Consider the following 20,368-nt stretch of genomic DNA (forward strand, 5'->3'; position numbering starts at 1 on the left):
TGTCCACACTTTGGTCTTCATTCTTCTTGAGTTTCATGCGTTTAGCAAATTGTATCTTATATCTTGGGTATCCTAAGTTTTGGGCTAATATCCACATATCAGTGAATACATATTGTATGAGTTCTTTTGTGATTGTGATACTTCACTCAAGATGATGCCCTCCAGGTCCATCCATTTGGCTAGGAATTTCATAAATTCATTCTTTTTAATAGCTGAGTAGTACTCCTCCCCCATTTCAACCAACGCAAAAAATAGATGGCTAGTAAGACATTCACATTTACACAATTTTTAAGCTAAAAGATTTTTGATTTATAATGATTTATTGAAAGGTACTATTTTTTATTTAGGAGGTAAACTTTTTTATTTTTTAAATAAGGAAAAGGCACTAAATCTTGCTCCAACAACTCACACAATCCAGCATCTAATTGTTTTGGATCAACTTCCTTATGGGAAGTGGAAGACACACATCAACAGATTTCTTCTCCCCATCCCCCAAGGAATCAGATTATAAACACGTTCAGATTGTAGCCTATGTGGGCTCTTTTGCAGTTACTGAGTTACCTGGCTCTGTCACTTGATGCAAGAAATGACTATATAGAGAGTAAGTTAATGGATGGGAGAGTGTTTAAGTAGCACTTTAGTCATCGAAACAGACACCTGGCCCGCAATTCACCTACTGCTCTTCTAGAGCATAGAGACCATCTGGCTCTGCTAGATCCTACAAATTCTTTTCTTTTCTTTTTCTTTTTCTTTTTCTTTTTCTTTTTCTTTTTCTTTTCTTTTTCTTTTTCTTTTCTTTTTTAAAGATATATTTGGGGCTGGTGAGATGGCTCAGTGGGTAAGAGCACCCGACTGCTCTTCCAAAGGTCCGGAGTTCAAATCCCAGCAACCACATGGTGGCTCACAACCATCTGTAACGAGATCTGACTCCCTCTTCTGGAGTGTCTGAAGACAGCTACAGTGTACTTACATATAATCAATAAATAAACCTAAAAAAAAAAAAGATATATTTGTTTTAGGTATATGAGTACACTTCAGACACACCAGAAGAGGATGTTGGATTCCATTACAGATGGTTGTGAGCCACCATGTGGTTGCTGGGAATTGCACTCAGTACCTCTGGAAGAGCAATCTGTGCTCTTAACCACTGAGCCATCTCTCCAGCCTCTACAAAGTCTTCTCAACCAACCCTTCTTGAGGAACTGAGGATGCCAGTTTGTCAAATATAGGCATCTGCTCATTTATCTTTTTGTCCCTCCAACAGTTAACCTCCCACATTTTAGTTAGTGTGTCAGACCACAGAGAAGGAGGAAAATGCAAAAATGAAAAGCATGAGTCATTCTTGATGCTGTAACAAAATACCTTAGGCTGGACAGCTTATAGAGAACGGAAATGTGTTTCTCGTGGTTCTGGAGTCTAGGAGGTCCATAATCAAGGCATAAAGGTTTACTGTCTGGTGAGAGCTGCTTTCTGCTTCCGGGCCACTGCCTTCACAGGGCACAAGATAAAGGAATACAGAAAAGAACTGTCTTATTCCTTGAACATTAATCTCATCCACGAAGACCAAGTTTGCATGATCCAAGTTCCCCTGAAAACCCCAACTTGTCACATGTTTTCATTAAGGGTCAAGTTTCAACATGAATTTTGGAGAGATCCAGACATTTCAACCATAACAAAAAGTCATTTACTCTCAGAGTTAAGAGCAAAGTGTATGGAGACAAATAATAAACAAACAAACAAATAATATTTCTGATACAGCCAGAGTTTGGGGGGTAAAAAATAAAATCTCACCTGCAATGGATCTCCACAGAGCTGACTTTAAAACTGTGACTCTCAGGCTCACCTCAATTGACAGGTCAGATTTAACTCTGGCCACCCCCTCCCACCAAATCCCTTTAGTGGCATCTGGATGTCTTTTCCCACAATTGGAAGAAACAGATATAAAATGAACCAACATGGTGGCAGTCACAGTATAATGTATGCCACATTATAGTCAGAATGATATGTAATTGATAGACAGTGGGCCAATTCATCCATCAATGTGAATGTCTTCATTCCACAGTCTCTGTTCCTGTGGGCATCGGGTGAAGAACACAGGCCTGTAAGAGGACGTATAGAATCCTGGATGGGGGAAGGGAGAGCCCAGTTCTTGTGTTGTCAGAATCTAGCCAGAAATGCAGGAGAGCCTGCCTTCTGTGTTGGATGGGTAAAAAGGATTTGGGAGAGGATATTTATCCTCGGACAGGGGAAAGCACCCCCCCCCCTCAAAGAGGCACATGGCAAGAGAGATTTAAAATTCACTCATTAATGTTCTCATGTCCTTATGCACTTTACTTACCGTACTTTAGTAGAAAACCTTGTTTGCTTTTTTTCTCTCCCCCAAGCTTAGTTCACAGGCATCTGTTAAATAATGTGTCACTGTTCTGGATTTTTAGCCCACGCAGTGAGGCATTTAGTAAATGTTCAATAAATGTACACCCCTTGATTGCTCCACTAGCTTATTATGTCCTAGAAATAGAGTGCATTACTGAGCTCATCTGCTGTTGTCTCACTCATGAGCTTTTGTACCTCACTAACACTTATGGTTAACAAAAGACGAATCTAATACAAGTTTTAAAAGGCTTTCCTTTGTATGTCTTTTACAAGTCTGTTTAAAGACCTGTAGGGGGAAAAGTTGCTGCTCAGAAATGTGGAGAGAATATTCTACGTGGGGTATTATTTCCCATGACTTTTACTACTTTAAACATAGGGCGAAACAGCTGCAACTGCTATTTTGAATTTGGTCAACTGCTAGGGAGGCAGGTTTGGGATAGAGAATTCTTTTCTTTCTTTCAAGTTCTTGCTAACTGGGATGAGGAAGCCTACTATTTAGATATGGGGCAAAGGGTTTTTTTGTTTGTTTGTTTGTTTTGTTTTTTGAAACCTATCCCATCCTGGGATGTGATGCCTTTGATGTTTTTAGGCAAGGCCTTCCAGAAACCATGGATGGTTTGTATCTGCTTCAAATGTCAAAGAAGCTATTTACTTATTATTTATTTATTTTATTAGTGCATATATCAGTTACTTTCCTCAAAGCTTTGACAAAATACTAGATAAAAGCAACTTAAGAAAGCACATTGGTTTTTGGATGTCTAGGCTCCGGAGACCGATGGCTTAGGTGTTAAAGCAGAGATGAAATCCTTAGTTTGGATCCTCAACATGCATATAAAATCTGGGCACACGTCAGTGCCGGGGAGGTAGAGACAGCTAAATGTTTGGGGCTCGTGCATCATCCTAACTAGCCAAGTAAGTGAGTTCTGGGTGCAGTGCAAGACTGTCTCAAAGAATAAGATGGGGAAGGAGGGAGGGAGACACCTAAAAACATTGACCTCTCTGTTTTCTATACAACAGACGCATGTCTACTGTAACGTATATCAACACATACACAAAAAATAACAAAAAAGAAAAGGATTAAAGGATATAGTCTCCACGTTGGCAGAGACAGTGGAGGAGTGGAGGATGGACAGGAAGTGGGACTGGACTGTAAAATCCCAAGGCCCGCCCCCAGGGGTCATCATCCTCATTTAGTCTCCACTTCCTAAAGGTTCTTCAGCTCTTGAAAATAGAGCCACCATCTGGGGACCAAGTGTTCAAACACACAAGGCTAGAAGAGACAGTTCACACTCAAACCACAACAATACCTGTTAATTGTACAGAGCAATGGCTTCCACTGCGACAACTCATTTATGCTTGTAAAACATTCTGATCGTGTCCACCCCTCCAGTCACCTTGCCCTTCTTCTCTCTTCTCCCCACTATAGGAAACACTCTCTCTTCCCTCTAATATACCCCGCCTCTGTTTTGTATTCTCATCCTCTCTGTGCCCCTCTTCTTGCCTCCCCTTCTTCCTCCTCCCCTTCCTCCTCTATTTCTCATTTACAATCCGCACATCAAGGGGGAGGTGCTTGCTGAGTGCTCCTCTGGTTCCGGCCCACTTCTCCCAACAAAATGGTCTCCAATTTCACCTACCCCGGGTGTAAGTGGCAAGGCTTGCTCTGGCCACACATTCTCAACCATTGCAAATTCAGACCACAGAGCCTCTGTTTCTGCTGAAATTCCTTCCACATCCTTCCATATCCGTATAGGTGACAGGGTTATCTCTGACTTTAGAAAAGCAGTCTTTCGGAAATCATATTCAGCAGTCAGAGATAAGCCGCCAGAAAGCAATAACAAGGATGGAGTGTGGAGCCAAGCTCTGGGACTTGGAATCCCAGAGCTACCATTTGCTGGCTGTGAGACCTTGCACAGCCCAGTTTGTAAGTAGGTCTGAGCCTCAGTTTCCCATCTCTGTCTCGGGACCAAGAGGAGCATCTCATTGGAAGTCCTTCAAGATCTCAGTGTAAGTAAGCAAGGCAGTCTGCAGAGCACCGATACATAACGAGCTCTTTGTATCAGCAAAGGCTCCAATCTGTAAGGAGTCACTAAGGACATCACTTTTAGTGAACTGCCTCTATAAAGTGTTTTATTTAACTTATTTCCCTTTCTAAAGCATGAGAAAGTTACCAAACATGAAACACTGTGGTTGAAGAGCAATTTAGGGATGAAAAAAAAAAAAAAAGAAAAAAGAAAAGTTCAAACCTCATGATTTTAAACCTCCCTGTTTTATCTACGGGTTTTCAAAACCACTGTTAAATCATTTGGTATTTTGGTTGTAGCATAATATGCACCATTAAAAAACCCAGCGCTCTTACCCAACGAGGGATCTGGTTACATATTTACATGTGCTACACAGAGGAAAAGAAAGCCTTTCTTCTTTGTAAAGGATTTGGTTCTGCTTCTGGTTTATAAATCAATTTCCCTTTCCTGTTCAGATCCAAACACTTCGCATCCCTGCATAACTTTCTGGTTATTGGTCTCACTCTGGAAACAGCCACCCAGGAAGTGGTATTCCCAGCCTGGGAGGCTTCCCATGAAGTCTTCTCGGTAAGATGCAGGGAGGCTGCTTCAGGTCCATAAAACCTGTAATTTTAGCATGATCATCAGATAATAAGGATAATGACAGAGTTGTAGGATTTCAGAACTAGAGAGCATTAGCTCCGTTGAAGCCAACCCCTCATTTTACAGATGAGTAAGTCTCTCATCCTGGAACCATGTCTTATGGTCCTAAAGGGGTTTTCATGTTAATAATATCATTTGCCTCCCTAACCACCCTCTGAGGTGTGAGAGGGTAGGTACCAGTTACCACATCTCTAGGATTATATGGGATACACCTGAAGGCCTGGAAGGAGTCAGTCACTACTCATCCATAAATTCATGCTTCAGATTACCTTGGGTACATCTTACTGAAGGCCATCTATATATACCACAGGTCAGCCAGCTTCCATGTTCCTGATTTTTTAGTTCTGCAGGTGTAAAACAAAAGCCACAATCCTCAGTAAGTTGTACAAGGCCCCATGTCTCACCTCACTCCTTTTCTTTGTCTCATCTCTATCCTTTTCTACTTTTTCTTTTAGTGACTCCATACCTGCGTGTTCCTCACTGCTTGGAACACCACGACATTCAATCTTACTTTTGAACCCCTGACACTTCCTTTGAAGAATCCATTCCAGATACTCATCATTTCTCTTCTGCCACTGTCACTCTCAAGACCCTTCTGTAGCCACAGGCCTAGAAGTCTGTGTCAGGGGTGCCTCTGATTCTCTACAGAGAGGAGAATAATGAGGAGTGTGGGTCTAAGTAGAGATGAGAGAGTGTGTGGCTCTGGAAAGACTGGGAAGAAAGCAATGTGGGAAAGTAGCTCTGGTCTTCATAACTGTACATTATGGCTCCAAAATCTTAGCAAATCTCTGTGAGAGAATGCAGTATAATTCACGAACACCCTTGAAGCAGTGGTGTGTTTTTAAGTTAGTTCTTAAACAGCAAACAAAGTCCTGATTTGTGGAGTTTGCCAGGGAGTATAAAAATACTTCCATGACGGGTGTATTTCAAAGTGATTGTGATGTCACTGAGTGCAAGCATATGCTGACACTCTGTGTTAGGGGGCTGACTAGGCACTGGTTCTGGAACACCAGTGTCTTTAGTTGAAGTTAAAGTGAGTGAGGTCCTTGTGGTAAAATATATCAATTAACTTAAGGCACCATTGACTATTTACCACCAACAAAGATAGAAAACCACTGTCTATTAACACCATGATATAGGACTCGTAAGGACAGTTTTGTGTCTTGCGGGAAGTTGGTAGCACCAGCCTTGGCTTATCTGATAACTTCCCGGAATCTGTTTCTCTGTTACTGTCAACGTCTCCCATCTTGTCCTGCAATATTTCCTAGGCAGTAGGCAATGGTTATGATTATAATTATTATTATGACTGTTATCAGTGTCTTAGTAACTAAATGTATCATAGATTCATTGAGTTGTGGCTATCTTGATTCTAGGAAAAACATACTTTGTGAAAAACATGTAAAACTCAGGCCATTCCTCTACGGATGCATAGCTGCTTACTGTCCATTGCAAACCTTTTTTTACTGTATTCCTAAACTTTCCTCTGCAGATAGTAACTTTTGCTGTTAAGACCAAATCATAGAAAATTTTGTAAAATGAAATGAAAGCATTTTTAAAATTTCAATTAAAAGTAGTGTTCATCTTTCAAATGGCATCCAAATGAATGGATGCCAGGATGCCCCAGATTGTCCCTGAACTGTTAATGACGTCCTCTTTAGGGAAGCCACTGACCCCAAGCCAATCCAAGTCTCCATTGCTTGGAAGCTGAATGGAACTTTCAGAGGTGCTAGAGTAAAAAGGAAAGTATGTCACAGGCTCAATGAACCACAGGGGTCCTTGCTACAGAAAAGCACTTGGTTCAGATAGCTCTCACGTCCTGGAAGCCTCTCCCAACCTTCTGTCTGTCTCCCTCTGAGCTGGGCTCTTGTGTTCTGATCCTATCTTGTGTATGTGTCCTCCTAGTGTTCTAGCAAGGATGGTATCTGGGAGAGTCTCTAGAATAATGCCATTTATGTTGCTCCCCCTGTGCTGGGAATTTGGGAACTATTTAGGACCTAAATTGTAAGGAGAGCCTGAATCATCATGGGCTTCTACTCTGCCCTCTTGGGCTTCCTTCTTTCCCTTTTCACAGGATTGCTGTGGGCAAGGAGCCAACATCCTGAAGCTGTAGGTGGTCCTCCAGACCTGTAAGGGCAAGAGAGGAAGTCAAGTTTCTGGTAGCTGATCCCGGCCACTGTTGTACCTGGGGGTGTGGATGCTTTTCTCAACCGAGCAATGCTCTCTGTCTCTTCTGGATGGTGGAGGTGTCTTATTTCCCTCTGTTTGGCTTCAGAGCTTCAAAATAAATAAATAAATAAATAGAAGTTACATCTGACATTTTCTTTTCTCCCAACACTCAAACAGTCTAAAAATAGCAAAGCTGAAGAAGGAAATGCCAGTTATTGTTATCCATTAAATAAACAGACAGCAAAAATTCAAGCAATTGCAATCAAGGTTTCCTGTGTTTGGAGTCTTGCCTGCTGGGAGATTGAGAGGCATAGCAAAGGTTAGAAAGTGGGATCTGCTTTGATTGCTTGTGCTTTGTGGTTCAGATGGAGGTAGGTAGCAGGCCCTCTCCCACGGTTACACAGGCAGAAACAAGTCTTGTGATTCTCTTGTCCAGGGAGGCCTTGTGGATAAGAGACCTCAAGAATGATACAACTAGAATGAAGCAAGGAGCAAAGACACGTTGGACCAGTTGAACTGTTTGATCTGAATCCCGACTACAAAAGGCAGGCCGTCTCCAAATTTTGTTAGAGATCGGTGACAAGCTGGAATGCTTCATTTCTGGTCTCCGTGAGAAATTCAATTTAAGGAATTATTCTCAGACGTGTAAAACTCAAGCAAGTTCAGGCTCACCAACCTCTAGCTAGCTTTGAGGCTGCCAAACGTTCTTGGAGCTTTTGTGCCAATACAGTTCCATGACTGGGAAAAACTATTTCAGTCATTTCCTTAACTCTTAATAGTTTCCATCCATAACTTAAAAGGTTGCAAGAAGGCCGAGGTTGCTTCTTCCTCTTTCTATACAATGCTTCTAGAAGTTTTAATAGCTACATTCAGGGAAGAGCCTGTGCTCAGCTGCTCTCACTATTTAACTGAAACTTCTAGGTACCCACTTGTATATTTTGGGGCTTGATACAACCTACATCTGTAGAAAGGTATTTCTTTTCATAAGCTACCTAGTTGATATGAGACAGTAGCAATGTATGGGGCTGGAAGTGTAGATCCTTAGGCAGCTCATAAAACTAGGCATACTGACATACTCTTATAATCCCAGAACTCCAGAAGTGGAGGCAGGAGAATCAGAAGTTCAAGGCTGTCCAGACCTCCTTTATCAAGTTTGAGGCCAGTCTGGAGTATGTGAGACTCAGAATTACGGTTTCAGTATAGAGTGGATTTCCAAGGTTTCATGGCTGTACCAAAGAATTCAACTCTGGTCTTCCATTCTTGCTCTGTCTATATCAAGACACTCCTAACCAGCCTCTTACTTCCCCTCCTGTTGGAGATCATCACCAACACACATTAATCATTGCACACCATGAGTTAAATTTCAGACCTTTCAATGGCTTACAGTTACAGTCAGAAATCTAACATGGATTCTTGAAAGATCTGGCCACTAACCACCCCTGAAACCTCACGGCCATCACCCCTTCCTTTCTCTGGGCCCCAGGCAGCAGCAGCTCCTTCATCTCTTCCGAAGAGGCCAAGCACTATCCCTCCTCTCCGTCAAAGCCTTGGGAACTTGCAGTTCTATCAGTCCGGATTCCATTTCCTGGCTCCTTCAAACCCATCCTTAGGTCTCAGCTCCCATGTTGCCTCTTTGGCTTGTCCTTTCCAGACTGTCCCTATCAGATGTGTCAAATGTCTGCTGATCACTCTGCTACATTCTCTGGTCATTGCCAGTTGATATTCTCCCATTCATTTGTTCGATTTTCTTTGTTTTTTTCTGTTGTGTGCCCTCTAATAGCATGTAAGTGTGACAGAATAGGGAACCTTGTTTCTGCCAATCCTGTTTTAGAAGGGAACAGAATAGGACTTGAGTACACATTTATTGAACAACTGCATCTCTTGTATTAGTTTTTGCTTTTCAAGCTTGTTCCCCCTCCTTTAGTATCCAATTCTGAGTCCATGGCTCTTGAGAAGTCCCGTCTTTCCCTCCTACCCCGCACCGTCCCCATTCCAGGCTCCAGTATATAAAAATTTCCTCTGCAAATGTATTCCAGCTTGCTTGAAAGGAGTGCACTTTTCAGTAAGATGTGATACACTATGGTAAATGTCAAACAATGGAGAATCATATTGTCCGGAATGACTGCCTTTCTCTAAGTCCAGGGTGTAGCCTCCATGTTCAGCCAACTCATAGCAGCAGTAGCTATTTTGGATTTCTCTTTTTTTTTCTTTACACCCCTCCTTCTCTTCCTCCTCCTCCTCTTCCTCCTCTTCCTCCTCTTCTTCCTCCTTCTCTTCCTCCTTCTCTTCTTTTTCCTCTTCTTTCTCTTTTTCTTTTTCTTCAGATAATTGAATCCAAGTGTGGTTCACGTTCTCTGGCTTCTTTGTTAAATCTTTAAAACAGGATATTATGTAATCTTAGAACTTCAAAGTATGTTCCTCTAGTATTTATTCCTAAAGAACACATAGTTCTGCAAATATTGTTTGTCTCCAGGGAAATTTAAGTTGCTTTTGCTCACCTGGTGCTTCGTCTTTTGTCTTTACTGCTGGTAGGAGTTTGTTTTTAATGGAGGACTGAGTGAACCAATTAGTTTTCTGAATATCTTATGAAATTTTCACAGCTGAAAATTTTTTGGCTCTAAATTCTCCCATTTGATGCTATGTCAGCCACCACCAAACGTTAAGATGTTCCCCCTTCCTCATTGACACTATATACCTAGTGTCTACATTTTACAAAGCACATTTGAATAGTTGACCTCATACACTATTTGAGGCTGTGGAGTTTTCAGAGAAGATGGAATTGTAGTTTGCAGAGAAGGAAGCCAGTTTAGAGAAGCTGGGTCCTAACCTGTGTCCTGCTGGACTACATTCAAGTCTTAGAAATGAAGGCATTACTGTAGCATGGTCACACATTTTCTTATTGACGTCTAACAGACCTTTACAACATGCTCATTAAAAGGCCTAGGTATGGACATGCAAGAGGTTCTGTGCACTTACTGTGAGCCATTTTTGCTTAGAGCAATGGTTTCTGAAGTTTTCTTCATAAAAATCCTATTGTTTCATTGTGGATTCCCTTGATCTAAGGGCATGTGGGCAATCGGTGCCCTAACTAATATCTCACTGATGGCATACATCATGAGCTCTGGCCAAAACAAAGGTTTTCCGTGTTTCTGTTGACCTGTGTGATGGTTTGTATATTCTTGGACCAGGCAGTGGCACCATTTGGAGGTGTGGCCTTGTTGGAATAGCTGTGAACTGGTTGGAGTAGGTGTGTCACTGTGGGTGTGGGCATAAGACCCTCACCCTAGGTACCTGGAAGTCAGTCTTTCACTAGCAGCCTTTGGATGAAGATGTAGAATTCTCAGCTCTGCCTGTGCCATGCCTACCTGGATACTGCCATGCTCCTACCTTGATGATAATGGACTGAACCTCTGAACCTGTAAGCCAGCTCCAATTAAATGTTGTTTTTATAAGACTTGCCTTGGTCATGGTGTCTGTTCACAGCAGTAAAACTCTGACTAAGATAACCTGCATAGCCCTTTCATGGGCAGATTCAGCTGTTCACCTTCTAGGTTTCAAAATGCTGAGAATCGTACTAAGCTCCCTCCTTTAATATTTCCTCCAAGGAGCTGTAATGAATGACCTAGGGATAATTTCTACATAGCTCTGAGTACAGTTGGAAAAAAATTGTAAAAATTAGGTAAAATACGAACTAAGTTACATCTCAATGCCATGTGCAGAATCTTGTGTTACACTGTAGTTTGAAACAACCTGAAATAACTATAGGCAGGGGAAAAAGGCCTCCCTAGTTAACTAAAATGATCTTTCTAGGGTGAGTAAGTTTGCCCAAATTGCAAAATAAAGGCCTTACCTTTGACTGAATTTTTTTTTTTTTAATTTTTCAAAGAAACATTTTGTACTTACGTTCTTTGTGAACTTCCATACAGGAAAGAAAACTATTTCCTTCCAAACAACCCGTGTATATTTAGTGACTGATGGCTTCCCTCTGTGGCACATCGTAGGGACTATGACTTAGGGTAATAGCTACCTACTGCTTATGTGTAGTCTAGGGGCAAAGCACCCACAAAACCTTACAAAGTCTTTTATTTACTTCCTTCTCCCAGTAGCCCCGTGAGTAGTGTTATCTCTACTGACAATGCAGACTTGTTAGGTGGCTTGTGCCAGACCACCCAGCATCAGTAACAATGGGCTCCAAATCTGCCCCTTCAGGCTAGTTTTCCCACTGCTGATCCTCCCCTGGTCTTTGCTCCTCTTCAAACATCCTGTCTGTCTGTCCCCACCGCTCTCACATTATCCCTTTGGAGCTCTGGTTGGCACCGAACTCCAGGTAGCAGGCTTCTGTTGGCTCTGCTAATAAACTGCCCAGTGGAATCCTTTCCTAGGATAATAAGCTGCTACATAATAGGGAAGCTTGATTCCTTGATTTCAAAGGTGTGGGAAACCCACGGTTGGTGGTTTCAAGATTTCCTACGCCCCTACCCCTCCACCAAATACACATGCACGCGTGCGCGTGCACACACACACACACACACACACCTCTCTTTCTCCCTCTTCTATCTTCGTCTCTGACATAGACAGAATGGAATAATCTGTCCATTTTTAAAACACAGTAAGAGAGTTTGCTCCCGGGATGGTAGAAAGTTCTGCCAGCCTTTCATCTTGGCTCTATTTAAACAGCCTCTTGTGAAAAACCAAAGGAAAAGCCATGATGGGAACAACTCCGGATGATCCTGTCCCCATGGAGTCTGCAGCCTTTAGAAACAGTTGCCTGAGAGATCAAACTTTGGTGACCTTTACTCTTTACTCTTTAGCCTTTTTAATTATCATACTCTTTTTTTATTTATTGATTGATTTTTTGATTTTTTGCTTGTCGAGACAGGGTTTCTCTGTATAGCCCTGGCTGTCCGAGAACTCACTCTGTAGACCACGCTGGCCTCAAACTCAGAAATCTGCCTGTCTCTGCCTCCCAAGTGCTGGGATTAAAGGCGTGCGCCACCACTGCCCAGCTATCATTCATTTTATAGTAGTTGAAAAATGCAGTATTTCATTACTGAAGAGCATACATTTTGAAGAATCACTGAATGTCTAAGTCACTTTAGAAGATCATTATTAACACAATGCTTTGCATACTCATGTTGCAAACACGCACACACCCTTGAAATAGAATGAAATAAAAATTGTGGAGCAAGCAGAACTGTGTCACTAGATAAAAACTGGGAAGTTCAGCTGCCTAAGAAACCCCGGTACTCTCATATCTGAGAACACTAGGTGTTATCTCTAATCCCGACCTGGTGCCTGTCCTGGAACACGTGACCACGATGTCCCACTTGAAGATGGTGACCACTGGTCATGTAGCACAGAATACAGAGTTCTGAGGTATCTAGATGGGCCTGCCCTGAGAGTTTAGCCAATAAGCTTCCCTTTCCAGACATGCCTTTCTGCAGAAGGTATTTAATCTCTGGTCCACCCCGAGTAACTCATATAAATTCATTTTTCACAATAAATGATTTGGACAAGACTGGACTATCTGTCTCATCAAGAACCACTGTGGGAGAAGCCTTCATCATACAGAGATGCTCTGGGCCGCTTAAGTCTCCTGCAGAAGAGCCCTCCGCGCTCCAGGACACTCATCCCTGAGCTAAGTGAGAGAGTCCCGCAGCCCCCAGACCCAGCTTTATGGGAATCCCTGCCTCCTTGGCCTCAGCTTGGGCTGTTTCTCACCCAGGCTGGGGCTCTCATCTGAGCCTGTGTTCTCCCATCCCTGAGTAGTATATCGGTATTTCTGTGAGCCCGACACACGATGTCAGAGAAGGATAAAATGCCACCTAACACCTTCTGTTTCGTCTCTCCAGCAGAGTTCACACACCCGGCCCCCAGCGGCAGGCAAGACATGGAACCACACAAAATCTCTTTATTTTAATTCATCCTTCTAGATTCAGACAGGTTAGCCTCCAACACCCCAGCTCTTCCGCAACCTTCTGAGTGCTAAGATCATAGGCCGGCCTGACCCTGCCTGGTTTTATTCTCTGTTGTCTCACACCATTACTTTTTCTTTTATTTAGTATCTTGAGATGATCTCATGCCACTGTGTGTCAGGTTACCATTTCATGCAAAATCCATCACACAATTATAATCAAATTTATAGTAGATGAACTAACCTTTGTAGCTTGATATTTACATTGATTCTCATCTGTAGCTCCCCCAAAACAGTACTATGATAAATGGGCTTTTTTTTTATCGTATGTTTTTGCTTTAATCTTTCCTTGATTCATGTTTTAGAAAGATTTTCCAGAAGTGAGTTTTTTTAAAAAAAAAAAAACAACTTAATTTTTAAAAGGCAGGGTCATATGTACCACAACAGACCTTGAACTTGAATTTCCCATCCCCCTGCCTCTTCCTCTCAAGGGTGGAGATTACAGCTTGTGCCAACGCTCTTGGTGTATATGGTGCTAGGGATTAGACCAGGGCTTCATGTACACTAGCCAAACACTCTGCTGACAGAGCTATGTCCGAAGCCACAGCAGTAAATTTTCTGAGTTAAGGATCTGAACAAATTGAGAGATGCTTGTCCAGTCATCTCCCAGAGTGGTTGTTTCAGCTTTCATCCCCATCAACTGGGTTTCTGGGGTTGGGTTGCATTCTTAGAGTCATATTCAGACTGAGCTTGTAGGTGGGTGAGAAGTTGCAATTAATTCCTACCTAAAGGTAGCATTGAGCTGAAAGGTCACTAGGATGCAGCTATAAATGAAGTTTCTCTCTCCTGATTTGGAGTCTAGGCAACCACTGTGAGGGTCAAAATTACCCTAAAGAGATCACCACCAAGAGGTTGTCCAAACATTTTATTTGCCTGTAATTACATCTCCTGGTTACATAGAACAGCAAGTCCACATGGTGCTGAATCAGGATTTATAAAAATTATGTTAAAACCACATCCTGCAATTTGAAAAGGCAAAGCAAGGCCTCTTTTGCTCTTTATTCAATGAGTTATAATTATTGGCTTGTATGTGTTCTCTACCGAGTCAGCTTGCAAGTCCCTTGAGACTTTGCATTCTTGTCACATAGACAAACAGAGGCTGAGTTCCATGTCTGACTTCAAGAGAGAGCGCTTAACCTTCAACTTCATCAATAGATAAAAATCTCAGCTCAAATCTCTTCCATCTTCAAACCCTGAGCCTCAGAATCCTCAAGTCTGTCTGCTGTCAGGCTTCTCTTGGGGGAATCCATTTGTAGTCCACCATAGAGCAGGCAGGTGGGCATCTGTGCTTCGGCACAAAGATCAATAGAGAGGAAGAGAAGCATAGCTTCCAGAAGTACAGCTGGAATTTAGAGTCCCTGTCCTCCAAAGGAGCTTACCCATTTGTGTTTGCAGTCAGCAAAGAAGTGTATTGGATGGTGGGAGTATTATACATTCAGAGCAATATCAAAAGCCTGATGAATTGTTGGAGATCACAGATAGGCTTCCTTGTAAGTGGATGTGAGACCTACGGGCATCCTTTGCTGATAGATTTCCCCTGGGGGTTGTAGGTGATGTTCCAGGAACACATTCTAATGTTAAGGAGAGCCATTACTCACTGGTGGGCAGGCAGTCCTGTTTCATGAATAGTGTTTGGGTCTGTGGTTTGTTTATTTTCCTACAAAAAATGCAATGGATTATACAGTCTCTTCAGTGGGCAGTCTTAGAATTCCCATGGTACAATGGCTCATTCTTCTGAAACTGCCTTAAAGATGGATGGGCCATCTATCACGCATAATAGCACACGCCATCCTTGTGTTCCTGCCCCTCCCCTCCTTTCCCTTTCTCCTCCACAGACCCCTGTTTTCTTTTTCAGCTCCTCATCTATAATCTTTGCTGCACCAGCTTGCTTGCATTTTTTTGATTATTGTTTCTTTTGTAACAATTCCGACACCTTTCCTTCCCCATTTGTGATTTTTAAAAATTTTTTGTTAGCCTTTCCTTTCCTTTATTTTATTTTATTTTTTTCTATCCAAGTTGTATTTACTTTCATTTTCTTCCCAATAGTCTAATTTCTCTCCATGCCTGTCACATTTAATTGAGGTTGGATGCATGATCAAGGCGGGGAAAAAAAGGCCTTTTCTTCTCATTATTAAAAAGGGAACTACTTTCAATCTGGTCTAATAGCTTAGCCCAGAACACTGCCTATCTTGCTGGGATCCCCAGCCTTTTCTTTGAAAAGCAGCTTTTAACGAGCAGCTTTATGTTCTGTCTGGAGCCCATGCAGGACACGAGGCTTTGGGATAGAGCATCTTTATCACTGCGACAATCTGTTAAATTCAGCTAAGGGTGTGTTTCTAATTTTGAAACCATCTTTGCTTTCTAAAGCATTTGTATATAACTTAGAAATATTCGGAGGTGTATACTGCTGCTTAGATAGAAAAGTGGGATATGCTATTATTGTTCCATCTATTGTGGCTTCTTTACATATATATTTTTTCACAGCAGTTGATGTTCTGTGACAGGATGGCTTGAAGCTCAGCAACCTGCAAATGCTATGTGATAACATGGGACTCACCTCTCCACCCACTGTAAAAGTTGAAAAGGCTGTAAATCAAGTGTGTGACTGACTCAGGATTACCCAGTACAGCCCTTTTGCAATTATCCAGCAATGTAGAAATTAGAAGTAGAATACCCCATGAAATCATCAGACTGAGCTATTCTAGGCTCAGATAAAAATGTCTTTTTGGGGTATGTTTTTCCAACTGGTTTTGTAATTATCAGGCATAGACTGGTTGATAGTTTATCAAATTTCTATTTTACCAAGATGTAAAACCGCAGACCATGTCACCAAGAAGCCCAGGCTTGTCTTGAGATGAAATAGCATTCGGTGTGGAGGCTAGTTCATAAATCAGAAAGGTTAAGGATGACATTGTGTGTGTCACTTTGGCATCTCTTGTGAAGTATCAAGAGTCAGAGAGAGAGAGAGAGAGAGACTACACATGACAGCAGGAAAGATGTCACACATTTGATTGATGTTGTTGTCTACCTGCCAAGGTCATGAAAGATTAGAAGGAGGCAGGGAAGAGCCCCAGGCTAGGTGGGTTGGACAAAGCAGGCAGTACACTGCATTAAGTAAACATACGTCCAGAAATAAAGTCCGATTGTGACCTTTCAATCCAAGCAAAGCTGACCATCAAAACTCAGCGTTTGTGTCACTGATCCCTGATTCCTTGACATTCTGTTACCTCTGTCTATATCATTTCATCCACACAGAATAACAGATCTTTCTTTTAAAACTCAGTTTTGCTCTCCTTATCTTCAGAAACTGATCACAGAGATAAAGTCCAGAACTCACCCACCACCTGTGATACGCTTCTATTCTTTTCTTTATTCAAGGCATTGCCGTGTACGAGCTGACTTAACTTCTCTGTGTCCTTCAGCTGATGAACTGAAGCTCCTCGATGAAGCTTGCCTTGATTTATATTTCTTTTTTACTGTTCCTAACACAGAGCCGAGAATGTTATAAGATCATTTCAATTGTAGAAAGTGAATGGATGAATGAGTGAATGGACAAATGAGTGAATAAATGAATGAACAAATGGGTGAGTGAGTGAATGAGTGAGTGAATGAACAAATGAGTAAATGAATGAGTGAGTGAGTTAATGAATGAACAAGAGAACAAATGGAGGCACATTTTTAGCATAATGAACCAGAAATAGTACCTCCAGAGATGCTGCTTCGTGTATATTGTAATGCAGAGTAGATTAAATGTTGTCTAAGGGGCTGGTGAGATGGCTCAGTGGGTAAGAGCATCCGACTGCTCCAGAGTTCTAATCCCAGCAACCACATGGTGGCTCACAACCATCCGTAACGAGATCTGGCGCCCTCTTCTGGAGTGTCTGAGGACAGCTACAGTGTACTTACATATAATCAATAAATAAATCTTTAAAAAAAATGTTGTCTAAGAAAGTGCCATAAATCAAATAGTTTTCTTGGTTTTTAAGTGACTGTGAAGAAAGAACATTAGAAGTCATCTATTCAAAATCCCACTTCAAGTGAGCAACTCTTTCTAGGGCTTTATTGACAAATGAGGGGCTGGCTTGCATCTGAATCTCCAAGAGCCAGAGGATGCATCTACTCCACAGGGAGTCTCTTGTATCCCTCCCAGTACTGACATAAATATACTTGACCTTTATCAAGTGTCTGGGATTCACTCTGTACTCCAAAGTCTGTGTATTTATACTTTTTCACCCCCCTGTTGTATAACCTCTCATTCCAGACAGGGCACCAAAGACAGACCAAAGGAATGATTCCACCCACTCTTAGCTTAGCGAGCCAACGGGCTTACTAGAGTTATTTATAGGAGTATGGGTAAGGGGCTACTGACAGAGGTATGATTGACTCAAAGGCAGCTGGATCACTGGAAAGCCCATCTCAGCATGTGTGAGGAATCATGAAGAAAGTATCCTTGGAGCTTCCTACCTAACTTTTAGGCAGCTCAGAGTGCCAGTCTCCTCGCTCTAGAGTTGGTACCACTTACATCTCTTTGGGGAGGGGCCATTTGAATCGTGTCAGCCTCGTGAGCTTCCTGAGCCTTTTAGTTCCACTTACTTCAGATCCTTCTAAACCTCCCTCTTTCCTCCAGGAGAGAATGGTTCCACTCAGAGGAAATAGCTACACAATTCTTACAAAGCTCTGTGAGATCGGGAGTTCCTATTATTATTTTGCAAATGAGGAAACAGGAGTGTAGAACAAATGATTGACAAATGCTAGAGCCAGTTCTCCAAGCCAGGTATGTCTTGTTTAAGCTATATGCTAGCCATCAAAGCTCCACTGTATCTTTTGGATTTCTAAGCCCTAGTTTCCTTACTGTGAAGTGAGGGGGTGTGATGGATTGTAGGACTTCAAAAGTCTTCCTGCTCTGGGAGAATCTAAGTTCAACAGTGTAGGCTGGTGTTCGGGGTAAGTTTTTCTCCCTTGCCCCTTGAGATGCTCTAAGCAGGAGTTCTGCCTTTAAATCTGTGTGAGAGAAAACTGGCTCAGCATTAGAGACCTGGAATAACAGATGCCAAAAGAAAGCCATATTTGATTCAACAGAAATTTTCTAGCAAATTCAACATAGTGCCTTGAATATTTTAGGAGTCTCATAACTGTTAGGCCCAAACATCAGGTTTAGAACTTGGGAAACATATATCCAGGAGGAATTTAAAGTCTTTTTCTGCATCTGGTTTGGAGTTAAAGCTGATTTTTTTTTTATTAGCTCATATTTGTTGTACAAAGCAATGGGATATGTATTTAACCTTTGAATTTGAGAGTTGCCTGGTAAGTTCTTTGTTATGCCCTCTACACTCACATGTTGAAATTCTAATCTGGTATCTTAAAAAGATTTGGAGATAGTCCCTATAAAGAGATCATTAAGATAAAAGTCATCGTTTGATTCACATGAATGAGTTTTGTTTGCCTTTGACTCTTCTAATGAGAAGAGAAGAAAAGGTTAGTGTGCACACGCACACACAAACACACAGATCGAGAGAGTGAAAGAGTGAGCAAGAGAGAAAGAGGAGAGAGAGAGAGAGAGAGAGAGAGAGAGAGAGAGAGAGAGATTTTTCGCAGGCACACACAGCAAGAGTCACGTCTCTCAAGAAACTAAGCCTACTGAAATTGTCAGACTACAGAGCTGGGAGATAAATTCCTGTTGTTTAGCCTATCCAGTCCTTCCTGTTGTTTAGCCTATCGAGTCCTAGCACAGTGATTCACTTCCTTACCTTTAACCTTTGTGATGTAGAAGGCAGTGTACTTGGCTTCACTGTGGTTTTCTGTGCCTTTTGTTTTGAACAAGGTCTTACTTGGTATCCTGGGCTGTATGAACTTTTTTTGATCCTCCTGCTGTTTGAGTATTTCAGGCCTGGGCCATCATTCTAACAGAACTGTTCACAACACACAAAGGTGTTGAAGTAATATTATTTCATTCTAAGTGAAAGCAAGCCTGAGGATACCAAATATGGAAGGCCAGCATTGCACAGAGGACATAAACATGGGAAGAAGGCCATCTCAGAAACAGGATGAAGGAGGAGATGTTGGAAGACTGATAGAATTTTCATTTTGTTCCCAAGCCAGGGAGAGACTTTGGTTTCTGGTCTTCTAACCCTCACATAGTTGAAACTGAGGAAGGAGTCTTCTGAGGATATGGTTTGTGGTCAAGGAGCAGTGAAGCTGACTGCCCAATGCGATGGATTTAGACCAACAACCATGACCTCAGCTACCCAATCAACCTTATTAACAACAGATGAGCAGATAGATTTTGCCCAGCTTCAGGGACTGAGGATTTGCAATGCCCGATGTAATAGTTAAAGTAGGACAGCAGGAGACCTACCTAGTAGTATGGGTTTCCTGCTATTAGTTTAGGTTATCCTAGCTCCAACTTCAAAGCAGGGAGTTGGGCAGCCACTGAGCAAAGAGGGCTAGAACAGCAAAATACAAATAGCACATAATACCAAACATCTTAGTCTTGGTTCTGAACTATGAGTTAAGAAATGTTTCTATGGTGATTAAGAGTGATTTTTCCTGAGCCATATTTTATTTTATTGAAGTAATCAGTGGTCAGGTAACCATGGCCCCATCATTTCCAGCTGTCAAAGCTTATATTCAAATAACTGCCGTATGGTCTTCTTGTCTCCAAGCTCTTCCACCCCGACCCATTTTGCAACTTATTGACACCAGGGTCATAACATTTCATTCTCTCATCCCCCAAAACATGTGCTTGGCTTTGAAACTCCTGAGGACTTCCTTTAGTGAATCTGACCAGCCTGCCATTCTGTAATCTGTCTCTGAGAAGTCTCTGAGAAGTCATACCGTACCACTTCTGTGAATGTGCCAGAGGGTCAGATTAGCTTTCATAGGGATTGGAAATGACTCTGTGAACCAAGGTGTTTTGAGGGAGCTATACCTATATCTTGGAGCCCACAGACTGATGCTATCTGGCTAGAGCACTGTGATTATGGAAGGGTGAAATGCAGAGACCCAAGAGTCAAGGTTACTGAGCGGTCTCTTTGAATAGACATTTGCAATCAACCTCTGCATATGGCCTTATATCCACTGGACTTCTAGATTAAAAAGTGGAACCAATTACCCAGATACAATTGTTTCTTTTTTTTTATTTTTTATTTATTTTTAAATTTTTAATATTTTTTATTACATATTTTCCTCAATT

This window comes from Mus caroli, chromosome 15, assembly GCF_900094665.2.
Source record: "Mus caroli chromosome 15, CAROLI_EIJ_v1.1, whole genome shotgun sequence".
In the NCBI taxonomy this organism is placed as follows: Eukaryota; Metazoa; Chordata; class Mammalia; order Rodentia; family Muridae; genus Mus; species Mus caroli.